The 19,394-nt window shown below is 35.4% G+C and overlaps 1 protein-coding gene across 2 annotated transcripts in view; it reads left to right on the top strand.

The window, feature by feature from the left end:
- Nucleotides 1-8,797: 8,797 nt before the first annotated feature.
- LOC131686103 (homeotic protein Sex combs reduced) overlaps nucleotides 8,798-19,394 on the top strand; it is a 40,451-nt gene continuing 29,854 nt past the window's right edge. The window contains exon 1 of one of the 2 annotated variants that reach the window (XM_058970252.1): nucleotides 8,798-8,939. The gene's annotated coding sequence lies outside the window, so the exon portion shown is untranslated. Of the gene's footprint in view, nucleotides 8,940-11,206; nucleotides 11,687-19,394 lie in introns of those variants that run through there. The other variant, XM_058970251.1, reaches the window with a different exon arrangement.

Consider the following 19,394-nt stretch of genomic DNA (forward strand, 5'->3'; position numbering starts at 1 on the left):
ATTTGGTATTTTCTATTTGCAATTTACTTTTCCAAAGATTAATGACATAACGAAAGCAAACTTCAGCTGACGTTGACGAGACATCAATGGGGAAAATCGATAAACCTATACCAATTGTTGCGTACAGTTTTGCGCTATGAAAGCAATGGCAAATCTATGCTGATCAATTAAATATCAAAAAAAATTCTAAAGGAAGCCCTCTAGATGCCATCTATGATGCGCTAGTGCAACATAAACAAGAGAATTTCTGAAACACGGTAGTTATCCTTTGAAAGGATGAAAGCTTTCGTTAATCTGATTAGATATTATTCCTGTTGGACAATTCAGTAACTAATTCTACAGCTATAAAGGATTAGCTTCTATTCATATTCTATGATAACTAAACCGCCAGAACCGCGAAAAAGTGAAAAAAAATCATTGAATTATAAACAATCACACTATTTTCTTGAAATCTTGAAGTTATCGTCGCATCTTTTTATTAAATTAAATCAAAATTGTATTATAATGGGAATTATATTGGTCATATTCTATTTTTTTTCATTAACGTTACTTCAATTTTTTTTTCATTCATCACGCGATCATATTCTAATGAAATGCTCCAAAAAGCCCTACGCAAGTATACGAGTAAAGAACGATTCAGACGATACATCAGCTGCCGTCAACGTCAATGGAATATCACCGTTCCGTGAGGATAAGTTAAATGCTTTTCTCGTGTACCCGTTCACACGTGCCGTACGTCAAAACGTTCCGTGCCGTTAATGTTGTGTGTGCTTCATGTAACTAATCTTGACGTTCCGTACCAGCGACGGGTGCCTTAAGTATCGTGTGAAGCGTACTTGACACTTCATCTCGCGCGTTGGAGGACTAGAGACATCAGTATTATCTATATCTGTCTATCTATATCAATGACAATACAGATTACGTATCCTAACGATTTTATGTTAATGGATTTTGATTAATTTTTATGTATGTTTACAGAAAAATTTAGTGAAAATCAAATAGGAATAATTTAGGAATTCATTTATATTGCAAAAAAACGATAAGGAATAGTTGGTCCGAATTGGAACAGGGTTGGGGTAATTCGGACCTCTCATGTACTTTTGCGCAGAACCGTTTATACACAATACGGTAAAAGATTGGAATAAGTCGCCTTAGAAAAAAAATGTGCGCAATTGATCAAACTATTTATTTGTGAATCGGTTGACACGTTCCAGTTCTATAGCTCATAAACTCTTACTAGGTCCGAATTGGCCCAGTTCCCCCTATATATACGTACCATAAATGATGAAATTTTAAACATGTGAATCAATAGGGTTGTATACATACATTACTTGAATAAAAAAATTTATTCAAATTAAATTAGAAATGAATTTACAGAGCTGGAGCATGTAATTCTACAATTCCATTCATATGATATGAAACGTCGTATATTTTTCAAACATTTTGGAACAAAAAAACCTGTTTGAATTCACCTAGTGGTGCGATTGTGCCTTTCTCATTTATGCAAACTGCGATTCCACGGCTGGTTTGATACAAATAATTGTGAAAATGTCTATTATATTTTTATTATACTTAGCACGTATTCCACGACTACCATGTAAGTCGATGTTGACACACTAAACAAAACCATATAATATTTAATTAGCTTAATCAGCAGGAGTTCAATGTTATCCTTCATGTGATCATAATTTGAAATGTCAGGGGAATGGGTTTGGAAGTAGAGGGGAAATCCTTTATCTTATTTCCGTATGTGGTGTGGACGAAGGGAATGTGGGTAAGCGGCCGGTCCAAAGGAGGGGGGACATGGAATGTATGAAGGGAAAGGGGGGGGGGGGGAGAGTATCGATGAAACACCCACTGCATATTATACCATCCACTTAAGATTTGGTTTGCGAAAATCGGTTCAGTCCACCGAAGAATTGATGTGACTTTTATCGTGAAATATGCCCGGAACCCGAATCTTCCAAAATTGTCGATATTGGATATATATTCATAGAATATTTAAAGATCTAGACCTGCGAATCGATGTGATTTGGTGACTATTTCAAAAGATTTTTAGCTCCTGAGGTATTACGATTGTAACGGTTTATATGGGCAATTCCAGTGTGACGTTACTAACCAACCTGCAACTTCGGAACCAAAAGTCAGAGCCGAATGAAATTCAATAGCAGTCAATGGGATTGTTGTATATTTTTTTTAAATCAAGTTTGTAAAAGACATTCAGTAAAATAGCGAAACATTTTGTTTCAATCGCTAAAAATGGTTTCGTTTTCTACGATGAATTTCGTGCAATGTACACTAAATATTTAAAATTACGAAAATTTAAAATATTTTTAGTTCGTGAAATGAAAAAATCCAACTATTTACAATGCACGAAAATGCTTAGAAATAATTGCAAATCATCAGAATATCATTGATTGAAACTATTCAACATCATCAACTCCCTTTAAGAAATAAAAAAAAGGAATAGATAAGTTGTACAAAATAAGCAGTTGATTCGGTTGAAATCAGAAAAACTATAATATCTAGTTTCAAAAGGTTTTTTTATTCAGTTTGTTTATTTGATAGGCACAAATGCGTTAGCTTGGCGGTGCCAAATTCTTTTGCTTTTACATTTAAAATTCTTAATACTAGGAGGTTACAATGTTCAGATATTTTTTATATTAAGAGGAAGAATTCTACAGCTATCTAAGACTAGAAATACAATTCGATTTATAAGATTTTTCATGAAAATTTTTAAAACAAGGAATCCAGTTTGATATACAAGTGTGGCAGTAATAGTCTTTTTCGCAATATTTTACAGTTATCTTAAAACTTAAAAGGAGGAAACAGTTTTTATGAGAAATTTCAAAGCTATCTTAAAACTAAGGATACAATTTTATTTACAAGATGGGGACAAAAGTTTTAATAAAGAATAAAAATTACAGCTATTCTAAAACTAAAATACAGAATACAAATTTGCTTTTTAATGGGGACTTATGCTTGGTTAAGGTATTCAGAGGGGGACTTATTTCAAATATCGGTCTAGCAGCAGTTGTAAGTTTCGGGCAAACGGGAGATCAGCGACACAAATTAGCGCCTCCGTCTAGTAGGCCAAGGAGTTTTTATTCTCAGGTGATTCGATTCTCAAAATGCCGATGAGCCATGTTGGTTTTAGAAACGACAGCTAACAACATTGTTTATTAGTTCTCTTCATATGTTTGCTTGGATTTCAGTTGGTAAACAAAGTTGTTCGCTGTCATTTTTCTTCCCCACAGCCTGCTGCACGCTTACCTCACTCCTCACCTACTTACTGCGAAAGACGAATCACCTTAGAACTCTAATCACCTTGTAGTAGGCCGTCGAGTACCGTGTTGGCGGATGGTATTCTTCGGACGCGCGGGGAATCCTTCAAGAGTCATCGGACCTCGAGTCGCTGTCGCTTCAGTTTCCTTCTATGCAGGAATAGTGACACTGGTCGGGTCTACAAGGTAGGACAGGAAGCTTCTAGAAACGAAAGAGAGGGGCTAAACTGGGATGTTTATCGTTTTAACAAAGATGTAAATAAAGGACATATATGGGAGATCGCGATTTGCCAGAATACCACGAACTGGGACATTAGGTGGTCTACCTCGGGCCCAAAGGGAATCCTTTAATTGGGACCTGATAGTTTTAAAAGGTTGAAGAGTTCTACAAACATATTAGTATACAAACAGTATGCTAAGTCGTATCGTATACGGCATTACATGCATTTGGTGAGTGATACCAACCTATCTTTTAGTATATGAAGGAAACCTTTATCTGTCACGCTTCGTTGAAACCAGCCCCATGAAAACTGTTTGTTGCCTGAAGCTACCACTAAATGCCAGTAGCGCTAGCTACGCTCCAAATATTTAAGGTCTGTTCACATGAACTGTACAACTCTGTTTGAAAGTGTGATTCAGAATAAATAAATAATAACAATATGTGAGAAAGCACGCTTTTTCTTGCATTGCTTCTTCTCTATAAAATCCGTTCGTTTTTATCGCCTGAATATCGGTTAAGCCCATCAAAATGAAGTTTGTTTGCATTCGACAAGTTTCAGGTCGTGTTAACAACATTGGCTCGTAGCAATGTGAATGTTGCTTAAAGCGCGTTCGCTGTCTTTTTTGGCAACTATCCAAGCCAGGAAGCCAGCTTATGTTGGCTTCACTCAGTTTTCAAAGAAACGTCAAAACCCTCTTGGTTGAAACTCTACAATGGACAGCCATATGGGGTTGCACGAACTGATGACGTAGGACTACACTACTAAAAGTACAGCGTTACGAATATATTTCATTTGTGAGTATTTTTGGACCTATATTAATAAACGAAATATATTTCTTTCGTATAGCGTTAATCAGAATCCGATCTAAGTTGTACGCATATGAGACGACAGGACACACACCACAAAAAATCACTATGGATTTTGTTCTAGCTATTTCAAAACGACAATAGCGTTGGAATAGGTAGAACAACACCCATAATGAATATTTTTGTGGGATGTGTCCTGTCACCTCGTGTGGGAACATTTTTAGAGTAAACATAACTTTTCATCTGAGAGACAATGTACACCAAAAGCTGATGCGCATGAAATCGAAGATTATGCGGCTTTTGCACGGTTTAACGTTTCTTATATCCCAAGAAACACAACTTATCGACGTGATTTCTATACCATTTTAGGTCAAACACAATAAAATTAGCTGAATAGAAAATCAATTTTGCTATATGCTTCACAATACTTCCCAGATTGAATATATTATAAAATAGAATTACAACTCAACCGCATATTATATACAGTTTTCCTTCAGTTTCTAGGTCCTGAGATGCAATATATGAAAAAAAAAAACTAACTGTTTCTCTAATAGGAATCGCTACGTACATCGACTTCATATACTAGCTGATTTGCTTCTTTTGACTCTAATAATGATGAGATGATACCTAATTATTCCTTTAATTACTCGGTGGACATTCGATGGAATGTTTATAAATTGACTAAGTTTGAAACTTTCGTTACTGTTTTGTTACGATCGTCATAGTTGATTTTCCGAGTTTGTCGTAGCATCTGATAAATTCGAAGTTTTCGTTGCTTTTTTGTCACAACCTTCACAGTTGATTCCCCGAGTTTGTTTAAGCTGACTCGAGATCAATCACTAAAAGTCAGAAACTCTTGTTACTTTTCAGTCACGATCTCCACAGATGATTCTCCAAGTTCGTCTAAGCGAATTTGAATTCAATATCTGATAAGTTCAAAGTAAATATCAATATCCTTAAAGATGTTCGTAATAGTCATTTCATAATATAGATGTTTTCCTTCTCACATCGAAATTGACAAAACATAAACATAACGCTTTCAATTTGTCTAATTTATGTCCCCACTGAAACTTAGGTGAAACAATTTATCTTCAAGTGTTGCATATTTTTTTCATTGATTTACATTTTGAATTTCTTAAAACTAGGGGGTTACACATTTCAATATTATTTTGTTTTATATGATGAAACTAAAAAAAACTTTACAGCTAACTTATACATATAAAAGAGGGTATAATATAATATTCGTAAGATTTGGGGGACGGGTCATTTTGTGTGTTCTTTTTATAGTAATTCACTTTATGATTTTTACAAGGGAGATTGTAGGAGAAATTAATTATTAACTAAGCGGAACATTTTACAACAGTGGCGTAGCCAGGGGGGGGGGGGGGTTTGGGGGTTAAACCCCCCCCCCCCCCAAACCAAAATTAATTGGATTGAAAAAAAATTGATGCTGACGAATTTAATTTAATATTCCATAAAATATTTTTGGAAAAATATTCTCTGATCACTACATTGAGAACTGTGTTTAAAGCGTCATGAGAACTTTTGGAAAATTATGGGAAGGGGATCTTGTAACTTATCTCTTAGCCAAAATCCCATAGTTGTCAAATTACTTCAATGTAAAATAAAATAACTGTCTGAATTATTATGAGCTCATTTTTGGAAAGATGCTTCAAACTATGGATTAGAGACAATTTTTCGAATGGGAATCTAAATTTGAATAGGTTGATTGCATATAAAACATAAGCTTGTTTACCGAAAACTTACATACATTTCAACATTTGCTGAAAATGTATTTTTTTAGATTGTGTAGAGTTTAGACAACAATTCAATATGGTTAACAACAAGAATAACATTTCAGAAACTAGTTGAAAGCCGATGTAATTTTGTCTTTAGCAGGTCAGGATCGGTTTTAAGAGCATTGGATTTTTGTTGTATTTTAAACTATATGAATAGCCTCTTAGCAGGATGCAATGAATGGCGTACTAAAATTTTGTGTGCTACGTACTAGTACTGCAAGTTGTGAGGTTGACTAATAAAGAAAAGTAAAATTAATGCTCGATAAATTTTTAACGGTCACGATCACATTCATTCGAAACTGCCAAATTTCGATGTTAAGTAACATTGAAGAATTTCAAAACGTAAAACTGTTCATCTGCTGATAGAATAATTTTGACGGTTAATCCTCCTAGAAGTAATTATAGACAAGAATTACTCTTCAACCAAATTTGGGTCGAGACTTAATGTCTCTAGCAAAGTTTTCGAAAGTGCTATTTCAAACAACTTTGTCAAAGACATAAATATCCCACATATTCAGAGTATCGAAATATAGTAGTAGAAAACCTTTACAACAAGCTATTCTGAAATTACTGTATTTGATAAATCTCTTCTGCGGTAATTAAATAATAAATTCACATTGCGTTCAAGGTGTCTTTGAAGCTTATAAAAAAAATAAGGGAACTGGATATAAAACAAATAATTCCCAGATATTAAAAGGACTCAAAAACACAAAGAGTGATTCCATTTTCAGGAGCTAGCATCAATTCGGCGCAAGCTTAGTCCGCCCACCAATTTAGTGTCGGATTCTGATGAGATGAAGTCGAAACGCAAGTTTCAGTTCCATCCATCCATAATTTAGTTATAGGTTTTGTGTTCTCAACTCGCAATGATTGTTTCAAACAATTTTATCCGTAGCGCAGAAAAAAATAGTTTTCACCTAAATTTTTCTTCACTAAGAAGAAATATAGCAGGCCCAGTCCATTTAAATCCCTATATGTTGAATTCATGTAGCCTTCATATTTTCAACAAAATTTTTTAAAATGACATTATCAAAAACTTTGCTGAAGGCACCATGTCTCTTAATATTTTTGAAAAATTAATTCACCATAATTACCTCTATGAGAGTTAATCACTAAAATTTCTATATCAAAGCAGGCGCTGTTTTATGTTGATAACTTCCCGAAGTTGTCAAACCTTCAAAGTCAAGGATTATTATATTAGGTGATCTTGAACGTTGAAAATTTTTTAGATCATTTATCCCACTTTAAAAGATCGCAATTTTTGACTTCATTGACATATTATACAAGAAAATAATCTATAGAGGTATGAAAACTGTTCCATGTTGATCCTTCTTGTTTGTAGACTGGAATGACATCTGTTAGACTACTTATGTTTTTGAGTTTTCAATAATTTATCAAACTCATATTAAATTTTAGCATTTTTTCAAAAAAATTGCGATTTTCATCAAAACCCCCTCCAAACCAAATTTCTGGCTACGCCACTGTTTTACAAGCTTATTAATTAGAAATAAATAGAGAGAGTGGTTCAAGATTAGGGGGAATTAATTAGGGCTATTTTAAAGTAGTGGTACTGTTGTGCATTTCTTAACGAGATTAAATATTGATCATCTAAAACTAGAAGATAGGGGGCGCATAAGTGTTGCATATGTTTTCAATTGATTTTTGCACACACCCTTCGTGAATTATGTTGACGATTTATTGATATCGGCTAATCGATTTACTCGATTTTACCGAAAGCTTATAATCGATTATTGATTATTTTAGAAACTAATAGATTATTTGCGTTAATCGAATAAAAAAATACATCACTATTCAAGCCTTGATACACCCAAAACAAAAATCTCTTGCAATAATTGTAAGCGACAATCACTTGCAAATAATGTTACCATTGCTTGCAAGTTTGCAGTTAAAGCCGCTTGCAATTTTTGCAAGCATATAAAACACTTCATCTCTTGCTATTCGTACATAATTTTCTTCAACACACTGTCAAAGGATTGCCACCCCATTCTCGTGCCTATGCCAGTTTGTATAGCAACGCACGCCGAGTTTTTATTCATTTCTCACCAACATCATCAAACGCAGTATTGTGGCTTATTCATAACACACGAGACAGCATCGAATTCCAGATGTGCTGATTGTACGAGCTTTGTCAACATGTGCAAATATAGAACAGTGCCTATGGACAGTGCTACGACGTGCAATGACGTGAGTTCAAGTCTGAGGCGTCCATTACGTTTTTTATTAATCGCGAAATAATACAAGTGTGTATTTACGACTTTTATCCACTTTAAATTATCTGATAGTATGGTTGTATGGATTAGGTATGACTAGTGATCTGCTCGCGCGGGGCTCGTTTTTCAAGCCAGCTGTCTTTTTTATCTTTCAGTCGAATGGTATATGAGACTAAATCTTTCGGACTACGGTTAGAAAGACGAGACTAGGAGTGATTGCGATAAACCCATCTTTTTTATGAAAGCAATATTAACGATGAATCAAATACGACATTCGGACAACCTTGCTCTATTCACATTCTAATAAGTTTTTAAAGGAAACCTGCCCTGTTGAAATAATACCTTTGTGTTTTACTTGTCGTCGTTGTACAACATGATGTACACAGAATTCTATATGTAAATGTTTTATTTTAAATCATACATATTCTTTCTTTCACTTGTACTTTTTCAGGTGACCAATAATCAGGTGTACCTGCTGGTAATGGTCAGAAAAGGGATCAGTGATCTTTGCCAACCGTAATTAAAAATCAGCAGGAAGAATTTTAAATATTTCTGGAGTGAACCTTTTTTCTTTTCTGCATACAGCCGTGGTAAAAGGGTAAGATTTATTTGCATCAATTGATTACTCTTCAGACGATTTGTAGCTCATTTTCTGCGTTGCCGGACAAGGTCAAACAAATTTTAAACTGTTTGCAAAGAAATTCTGAAAAAATAAGTCACAATTTTAGATTTGTTCATTCCTATGTTATCTATTCTTCTATACCAATGTCAGATATAAAAACGCCCACTTGTTATTATTAAAAATCTACGCATGCGTGTTATCTGACATAATTTTGTTATCGTGCGAAAGAGTAAAATAGCTTAATCATTTGTAAGTAAAATAATTGTCATCGATATTGCAAATCTCAATTGTAGCAAATATTATGGCAATATTGCTTAAGTATAGATATTACATTTCAAACCCCTTAAAGTCGCAATGAGCAAATCCGTAACATGTAATATAATCCTATATAAGCTACATTACCGAAACAGTTGATTTTAATATTTCTTCAAAAGGAAAGAACAAAAGAAAACGTGTGACTAATACAAACCATCCTCAACAGCACAAGTTCGCGTTTTGCACATCGCGATTAAGCGGACACATCTCATGCGAAGCTCTTTAGCACATAACAAGTTAATAGCGCAAATTTTCTAACTGGTTGAAAATTCGATCCGACCCAGCGACATTCACTAACAATTTAAGGTATATATTCCAATTTTAAACATTACTGTAAATTTTGCATTAAACAGCATACTAGCAGCATTCGAAGTATTAATGGCTCATGCACTAATGTGGGATTTTATATCCATACGTAAAATTTTTCTAGGTCTTTTCTCCTCAGAATAAATATTAATAGTTAAGTATGTCTGAATTAACTTTAAAATAATCTTGCTTCAAAAACTTCCATACATAGTTCAACCATTTAGAACATAGCAGGACAGATTTGTAAATCTTAAATTTTTATCCTTACGTGCAGGGGAATCGGACCCAGGTGAGCTGCATACAAGGCAATCGACTTACCAACCATGCTATGCCCGCCCCTCTGTTGCCTTTCTTCGCAAGGCAAAATGCAGGAAGACAGGCTTTGTTCAATGAAATTCGTAATTATGTTAATATTGATTGAAAAATGAACACGATTGAAGCAAAATTCTATATTATACATTTCAAGCTGGGAAGAAGAGACTTCCTCGGTTCTCCACATTTTTTTTATCTGGTGAAAAGAGTGGGGGGGATTGCACAAATAACCCATATGTTTATTACATCAGTTGAATCCGTAACTAATGCAATAAATGGATTAGAGAACCAATGATTATATTAGTATATTCACTGTAGAACAGTTACTTAAAATAGTTCATAAAATATGACATCTAAAATCCCGTGTGGTAATATATTGTAAAAGCTACATCATCTACATATATAATATTAGCAGATCACAGAATAACATTTTGCCATTCTCATATTTGATACATGTACCTGTCATAAATTATTCTATTAGAGGGTTAGAATCGAATACCTGTTCAAAAGCCATTCTCAGGGTACCATAAACTTTCATCATCTGCAATCGTTGGAGATAGTACTTTACTAATCATATTATGATGCAGATTACAGTCTTTCAAACAGTTTATGTCATCGAAGCTATCCATACAATAATTTATGCTGCGGTTACAGGTTGTAAACAAAACTCACAACTAACACTAACAACAACTAGCAGTAGAATCGACGAAGTAGCGCATGTCGGCATCTTGCTTACACCACAGAGAATGTACCGAAGAGGGCGTGTTTCTGTTATCATGCTGGCCTATTCTAGTTGTGCTATCCTGGTTTGCTTCATAAATCAGCGCACACATTTTATAGTGTGGTTAACAAGTCCATGCTACTGCACACATTGAACCGCTATGAATAAGATGTGAAAGACAATAAAAAAATCGACGAAACAGAAGTAGCGGGAAAGCCTTGAAATGGTTGGAAAAATAATATTCAATTTCTAATCATTGGCGAGTAATACCAAACAGATCCTTTGAAGGCTGTTGAAAATAGTAAAAAAAAACTGTTTAGTAAGGCCAATAGGCAGTACCGGTAGTTCTACTTCTGTGTATGCGCAAGTTTTCGGATTTTCATAGTGTATGCCTACAGAATCGATGATCGAGTCGATACAAGTGTGTTGGCCGACTGTGTATACGATGTCCACAGTGGTTATTTGTGTAGAGAGGATTCCTCGCACGAAGCGGCGAAAAGCATGCATTGCGCACACACAACCATAGAACATGCGACTGCTGAGTAGTGAAATTTTCATTCCACATGATGTTGGATGAAATGACGAATTCCATGAAGTAGTTAGTCAAACTCAAACATTGGCGCTTTGAACACGTACAATTTTCCGTGAATCGGCCGCACGGCTGCGAGTGGTTTATATGCTTTCGCATACGGTCGTTATTTTTTTCATTGGATTGTGAGTGAATACAAATAATATTCGGTGAACATTCATATTTTTTTATCCCGCGGAATTAAGTTGTTATTCAATTGTACAACGCATATGCAAAATGTTTTGTGAATTCAAAACTTATATAACGATGCTGTGTTTGATTGTGCGTAACAGTGCAAACCCAATATAAAATAAATATATGGCTAATCATTATTTGTGGAGAAAGTGAGCAAACACGTTCAATATACAAAGACACACGATGAGATATCAATTTATCGGTGCTTAGTGATTCTAACCGAACCAGTAGTTTATATTCGGAGCCATCACCCGAAACATCATTACTAGGATTTAACTGCATCATAACATCGTATATAACACTAAAGTAAGTATAACTAGTACCTATAACCATAGCATTATAGTTAGAGTTAGCTCTGAATCTCAATCTCGAGTTATTTTTACCAACAGTATTTTTCCGCTTTTGAAATAGCATTTGTTAAACTCGACTGCTTCGTCCCAAATGTATATGAAATAGATATAATGTTGATAACAGCTTCGCAAATCCAAAAATAAGACATGATAATGAAAAGTTTTCTTGAACTAAGCATACATCCTGTGCAATTAAAAGATTCTAACAAATGGATAAATCTAGTTTTTTAAACCTATACTGTGGAAACAAGGTAATATGACAATGTTGTGACTGAACTGGTGAATCGAAGCTCATTCTCATTCAATAAAAAATGATTATCCAATAAAAATATAACCTGTTCATAGTAACTAATATTGAGAAAATGACCCGTAACCAAATTGGTCGGCGTCCGAAAATGTTCCCAACATGAGTTGTTTGGAAGCACAAATATTTTTTCCCCTTGGCATGACGCTAAAATATATAAAAAGGGGAATCAGCCGGACTCGTTTTTCTATGATTGATAACATGGCTGGTCAGTTCTAGTTTTGCGAACGCACGTAATTGTTTTTTTTTAAATATCTAAACGAATGAATTTAAGTGTAACTCCATAGCCATTACCAAATAAAAAGCATTTTTTTTATATTGTATTCCAAACACTGTCATTTGAGGCAACCGCTTTATTTTAGTAGCACTTTAACAATTACTGCATTACAACTTGAGATATTAGATTGACTGAACTCCATTTATTTTTAGTTTCGATTAGATGTTTTGACCTTAGCCTTTTTCCGGGTTAACAATTTGCCTTTTTCCGGATTAACAATTTGTAACCCTATATGCGGAGTTGGGAATCCAACCGCGTTGAACAACGTAGAAGCATAAAGAAAATATAACTAGAGACCCCATTATTTTGATTTTTGAACATTTCCGAACATTCAGTGACACCTAAAGCGCTATTTGGTGGCGAATGGACGTGCAAATGCGCCCAAACAAAGCAGATAACAATCCCTGTTCTTTTCATCCGTCTATAGTAGATATTGACAAATGCGCACGATATGTTGATTCTAGTACACCCACATGCCACCATATCTGAAGAATCGCGCTGATTCAGTGTAACTGGTGATTCGTTACAGTGGGGTCTCTAGATAATCTTTACTTTTTGGTGGAAGGTAATCGAGTTACCAACTACGCTATGCCCGTACCTGTCCATTTTATTCTCTTACTCAGGGTACTACAACATTTCAATCATTATACGTCACTATACAAAGGATTGCTCTCAAATCGATTTCTTCGCTTCATTCTTACGATCCAGGGTGAAATAAAAACTAAAGTGAAAAATATAAAATTCTAATGTTTGAGCAAAATGAAAATCAAGCATCCCTATACATCGTACTTTTTGAGCCAATGCACAGTGGTCACAAAGTGCGAAAAAGGGGGCTTTTTTGATTGCACTAGAACTATTGATATGATGTCTTTGAAAATGTTTCTTGAAATTAAAACCCCTTTTCATTTGTCCCGTCGAATCGATGATTAACCCCCCTAGTAGTGAATCACGAAATTTATTTTGTAAAGATAGAAAAAATTTCTCTTCAGTATAACACCCCTAAAAACATTTTTTCAGCATAAATTTTTTATGAAGTTTTAAATGACTTGAAAAATGTTATATAAATTACTAAAATAGAAAACTTTGTAAAAAACTCCATCTCGCTATCGCTTGAGCTATTCACATTTTTCCATTGAAAGCAGCCAATTTTTTAAGGTCAACAGCTCCTAAACGGGCAAACCAATCGGTAACTAAATAAATTTATAGGGAAAATGCTTCAAATGAAAAAATACAATTCGTGCGCCCAAGGTTGCCCTGTACCGAAATAGTTGCAGTGACGGTTGTCAGATACTGTCATCTATTATCATAAACTACTTCAATAATAATTTTAAAACCTCTTGAAAACAGATCGAGAAGAGCGACATAATAAATTTCGCACTACTAGGGTGATTAATCATCGATTAGACAATACAATAGAAGAGGATTAAATTCCAAGAAACATCCTCACAGACATCATATTTCTGAAATCAATAGTTTTAGCGCAATCTAAAAAACCCCCTTTCTGCACTTTGGGACCACTGCGTAATGCGTTGAACAGAAATAACTGTCAGACGTTACTCTAATACACTCAAAATCAACCCGGTAAATATCGCATGCTAGGTACTCTGTCAATGTACAACAAATGTAAGACGCTGCATTGCATGAAATGTAAGAAGCTTCATTACAGAGAACTGCAATAATATTTCTAACTGAAGTCAGTCAGAATATTTGGTCATTGTTGGGCCGATGTTGGATTAGTGTTGGTACAATGTCAGACCAACATCGCTAAGGGCGAATGGCCTATCGAGGTTTAGAATAACTGCAAAAATGCAAGGCGATATGGTGAGCATATGCAAGACTCCTTTGCAAAAATTTATTTACCATTTTATGCAAAAGGTTTCTGTTTTGGGTGTAGATATGTGCAAAACCCTGAGGTGAATAAAGGAACTAATTTGTAGGAAATGTAAGTAAATATTACCCTACTACTTAGTATATGTTATGTGTTGTTGCAAAGTGTGTGACAGCAGAAGTGCAGAAAACTGGGTATGTTCCATTGACACTTCTGCTAGAAAGTGCAAAACCAGTGCAATCCACTACACCGGTGTCAATCAATCGAAAATCCTATATGTGTGTGCGTATGTATGTGTCAAATGATGTCACTCAATTTTCTCAGAGATGGCTGAACCGATTTACACAAATTACATTTAGTTTCAAATGAACGGTTTAACGCTCCCAGAAGATGCTATTTAATTTTTAGTTGAATAAACCTCGGGTTCCAGAGTTACGGGTTGAAGAGTGTGGTCACACAGCAAATTCCCATATAAACTGACATCCCTATGATGTTCGAATGATGTAATACATATTCAAATGGGTTCAACATTACTTGGATTTGCGGGTCTAGATCACTAATGACCAATCAAAGTAGCTTTGGCCACATATGACGATTCTTGATGCCCCTGGGGAACTCGTCAAGTTCCTGAGCTAATGTCACTATTTCCCAGCAAACTCTTAACCGATTTTTACAAACTTGATTTCAAATGAAAGATATAATATTTCCATTGACTGCTATAGAATTTCATTCAGTTCTGACTTGTGGTTCTGGAATTACAGTTTGGTTATTGCGGTCACTCTGGAATTTCTGATATAAACCGGTAAATTCGTAATACCTCACAGGTTAAAAGTCAATTGAAGTGAACATTACTTCGATTCGCAGGCCTAGATCACTTGATTCACACATCACAAATTCTTAGAATATATTGTCCACTCTCTATAATTCCGGAAGTCCCAGGTTCCGGGCATTTTCCAGAACTTAAGCCGCTTCGGTGATGACTGAACCAATTTTCACTAACTTAGTCTCAAATCGATGGTATAATATGCAGCTGGGTATTGCACAACCCATCCACCACTCATCTTTCTTCCTTACACACCCCTCCCGCCTCTCTCACCCCTTTCAGACTAACCGCACACCCGCATTCACTTCATCCACCCCGTATACCAAAGTGAGTTAGGTGGTTCCCGACGCATCCTCCCTCCTCCCACTAATCATACCCGCCCTATCCCCCACAACACATATTAAAATATGCTAGCATAAAGCCAACATTGAACTCACGCTGATTAAGCTAATTAAATATTATATTTTTGTTTGTTTCAAGTGTAATAAGACCTACCAAGTGTAATAATACTATAACAGATATATCCACAATGTTTTATTGAACGGAACCAGCTATTAAATCATAGTTTGGATAAATGAGGAAGGTACAATTGCACCACTAGGTGGATTAAAACAGGTTTTTTCCTCATTATATTCGTTTTATACTAATAAGCAATACCTTATTTTATCAAACACACATTTGAATTATATAATGAGGCGGATGGTGCAAGTAAAATGGATACCTTAGGAACTTCAAAGGTTTCATATCAAAAATATTCATAGCTGATCTGCACGAATGGGGTAAAGTGGACATTTTTAGGGTTTCGTTTATTTAATTCCAAATTATTATAGTCCAACTTTACGGCCAATAGCAATAATTCCACGCATAATTCGTATAGTTATTAGAGTTGTTAGAGTTCAAATTAAAAGTGTTTGTCCCAGTTATTAGCCCTACTTGTCTTGGTAAGAAAATCATAACTAACCCAAAATGCATAGCTGTTTAACAACGATGTTGTATATAATCAACATGGGCATGAGAGTGGAGAGCCTAGCGTAGTTGGTAGGTTGATTGCCAATATACGCAGCTCATCTGGGCTAGATTCCCATTCCCACATATATGGTTAGCAATTTTTGTAATCCGAAAAGAGAGACAAATGACCCCAATGTTAAAACCTTATGGTTAATATTGAAAATTGAGTGACAGTGAATCAGCTTAAAAAAATTCAATATTATTTTTTTACAATATTATGTTAATCGATTTTTTTAAGCAACTGGCTGACTGACCTTTGACTTCAAAGCGTTACTAAAAATTCAAAAATTGGGCAAAAAATAAAAGCTCCCTTAGTTACCTGGCGAATGATGTGAAAAAGAACTGTGCAAAATTTTAAAGCAATTGGTCAAGTAGATTTTAAGGTATGATGTACACCGTAGAACAAGTTTGCGACGAGGCGCCTCCGGAGATGCACTGTCACTCGTTCAATTTTCAGTATTTTGAAATGAGGTTTTGAGAAAATATTGCTCAATTATGTTATTATGTAAAAATTAAATTAATATACTAACATAACATTAACCTTACCCTTCCCTTAAGCGTTCGATTATTTGTGGCTACATTTAGCTTCAAATCTTCTTTTTCGAAACAAATATTTTCAAGGGTGGTGTAATAATCAACTGATCTTCATAGAAAAGAGCGAACATATGGAGGATTAGTTTATAAGATCTGCACGTCACCACGGCAACAGTGGATCGGCCTCACATAAATAGTTTTATTATGCCCTTCACGCGTAAACATGGTTTTAAACAATTTTCTCTTTAGAGTATAAAAAATATTTACCAAAATTTTGCTCCACTAAGGAGAAATATAGCATAGTGCATATTGCATTGGCTTGCTAAGCGAAACCTAGTTTCGATTTCATCAATTCTCATCAGAACTCAATTTCTTGCGGGTATCATGTATGACATGACATGAATAGAGTTTTCGTTTTTGGAGGAAGCGTCAATCCGGTGCTAGCTTAGTTCTGTCACTAAATTAGAAACTGCTCTTTTGCGATTTTTTAGGAGGAAAAGACAAACTCTAGCGTTTTGAACATTGAAGTATATTTGTGCACACATTTTAAAAGTCCAAATAAAATTTTTTGTTAAAAAATTTCACAATATGGCGGATTTACGGGTTGTTCAGTAAAGCAACTCGTTACTGTAGTACCTATCTGGCTGGAAAAATCCAGCTCGTGATTCTGTTTGCAAACCGTGAATTAACAAAGTATTCCCATTTACATAAGTATATCTTCTACTTGAACCTAACAAAAACAGGAGATATTTGTGAAATCGTAACTTTTTATGAAATTGGCGAATTGCGAAACGAATTAAACTTAGAATTTTGCCACTTCCAACTTTTCGATAATGATACTAGTCATACGCTGTTTCTTCTAAAAATTTCAACTAACTTCCAATCATTCGTACGGTGTCTCTCGGACCGATAAGACGTTCTTCTCAGTCCGTGTTGTGTAACTCTATGAAGCAAAGGAGCAAAACTTACTAATCCGCTTTCCAGGTTATTGGGCACTTTCCGCCTCTTCGAGGTTTTGGCATTTTTTGCCTTTTTCTATAGAAAGGTATTGCAATTGCTCTGAAAACCGACTTTTTAACGGAGGCCCGGAGGGCCGAGTGACATATACCATTCGATTCTGTTCGTCGAGTTTGACAAATGTCTGTGCGTGTGTATGTATGTGTGTATGTATGTATGTGTGTATGTGCGTCTGTGTGTGTATGTCACCAAAAATGTCACTCATTTTTCACAGAGATGGCTGAACCGATTTTGACAAACTTAGCCTCAAATGAAAGGTGCAACGTTCCCATAGGCTGTTATTGAATTTCTAATGGATCCGACTTCCGGTTCCGGAATTACAGGGTGATCAGTACGAACACGCAGAAAATGTCGATTTTAATAAATTCTGCAATGAATGTATGAAGGTGAAAATTTTTCCAAAATATGACTACAACTGCTTCCATTTGCAGTATTAGGTCACTAACATCCATTCAAAGTCTATTTGGCCACATTAGCCACCATCATCGGTTCCGGAAGCCCCGGCGGAAGTATCTAAATTCAGAATAACAGTCACACCGGTTTCTCGGAGATGGCTAGACCGATTCAACTAAACTTGGTCTCAAATGAAAGGTATTCCGTCCCCGTAAATGGCTATTTAATTTCATCCCGATCCGACTTCCGGTTCCGGAGTTACAGGTTGTGGCGTGCGATCACATAGCAAATTGCGATGCAAACCGATACTCCAATGAAAGCAAAAAAGGTAAAAATTTCGCTAAAATGTCACTTAAACAACTTAAATTTGCTGTTCTAGGTCACCGACGGCCAACCAAACGTTCGTTGACTACATTGACCACCATAGACGGTTCCGGAAGTGCCCAGGAAAAGCGGCCATCTTTCAAAATTGACGAACTCACATCAGTTTCCCGGAAATGGTTGGTCCGATTTTCACAAACTTAGTCCCAAATGATAGCTATAATATCCCAACAGATGTCTATAAAACTTCGTATATCGAAATATAGACTAAATCGTCCGGTCACATATGAAATTCCCATATAAGCCGGAACTCAAAATTTTTTTTCAAAGGGAAATTTCAGAAATCGAATTCGTATTTTTGATGCCAAACATCTTTAAAATGCATGAAACGTCGAGATTTTATGTTATCTCGAATTTTTTTTTATAAAAATCGACTTTTTACGACGAATATTACCGTGACTGTTTCTTTCTTTTTCAAAATTTTAGAACTCGAATAATGATTTATTTTCCTGTATATAGTTGTCATGTGATGTATAATAATAAAATGTAATATATGCATTTAAAAGCTTTTAATGAATATAAACAACGCACACGTTCTCGTGATTCATGATTGAGAAAGGCACAATTGCACCGCTAGGTGGATTTAAATAGGTTTTTTCTTTTGTGTCCGCTATTATATCACTTTCCCCATTTCCGATTCTCCTGTCAACGTTCACTGAGCAATAGTTCTGTGCAAAAATGACTAACAAAATGGTTTGTCTCAAGGTGAGATGGATGTCGAAATAACATTAACTCCCTAGCTCCCCAACGTGATCTTTATCCGGGCCAAACACAACAAGTGTTTGATTCTATTGCAGATTTCTCGAGTTCTGACGGAGCGATATTTGGCTGTGACAGCAATATCGAAAAAAACTCGTCCTGATGAGCTTCGGGTGGTAGTATATAGTTTTAAGCAGGGAAATGATATTACTGGCAACTAAGAAGTTCAGAGTATATGTGCCAGCTAACCGGATTTAAATAGATGGGGTCATTTCCGATTCGAGTTTGAATTACGCGGTTCTGACACAAATTACACGACTTTAGAAACACGAATGAAGAGCTTGGATGAAAGCTAAGAAACTAGCGCCAGTTCGTTGACGGATTAACCAGAGAAACATCG

Source organism: Topomyia yanbarensis, chromosome 2, assembly GCF_030247195.1.
Source record: "Topomyia yanbarensis strain Yona2022 chromosome 2, ASM3024719v1, whole genome shotgun sequence".
Classification (NCBI taxonomy): domain Eukaryota; kingdom Metazoa; phylum Arthropoda; class Insecta; order Diptera; family Culicidae; genus Topomyia; species Topomyia yanbarensis.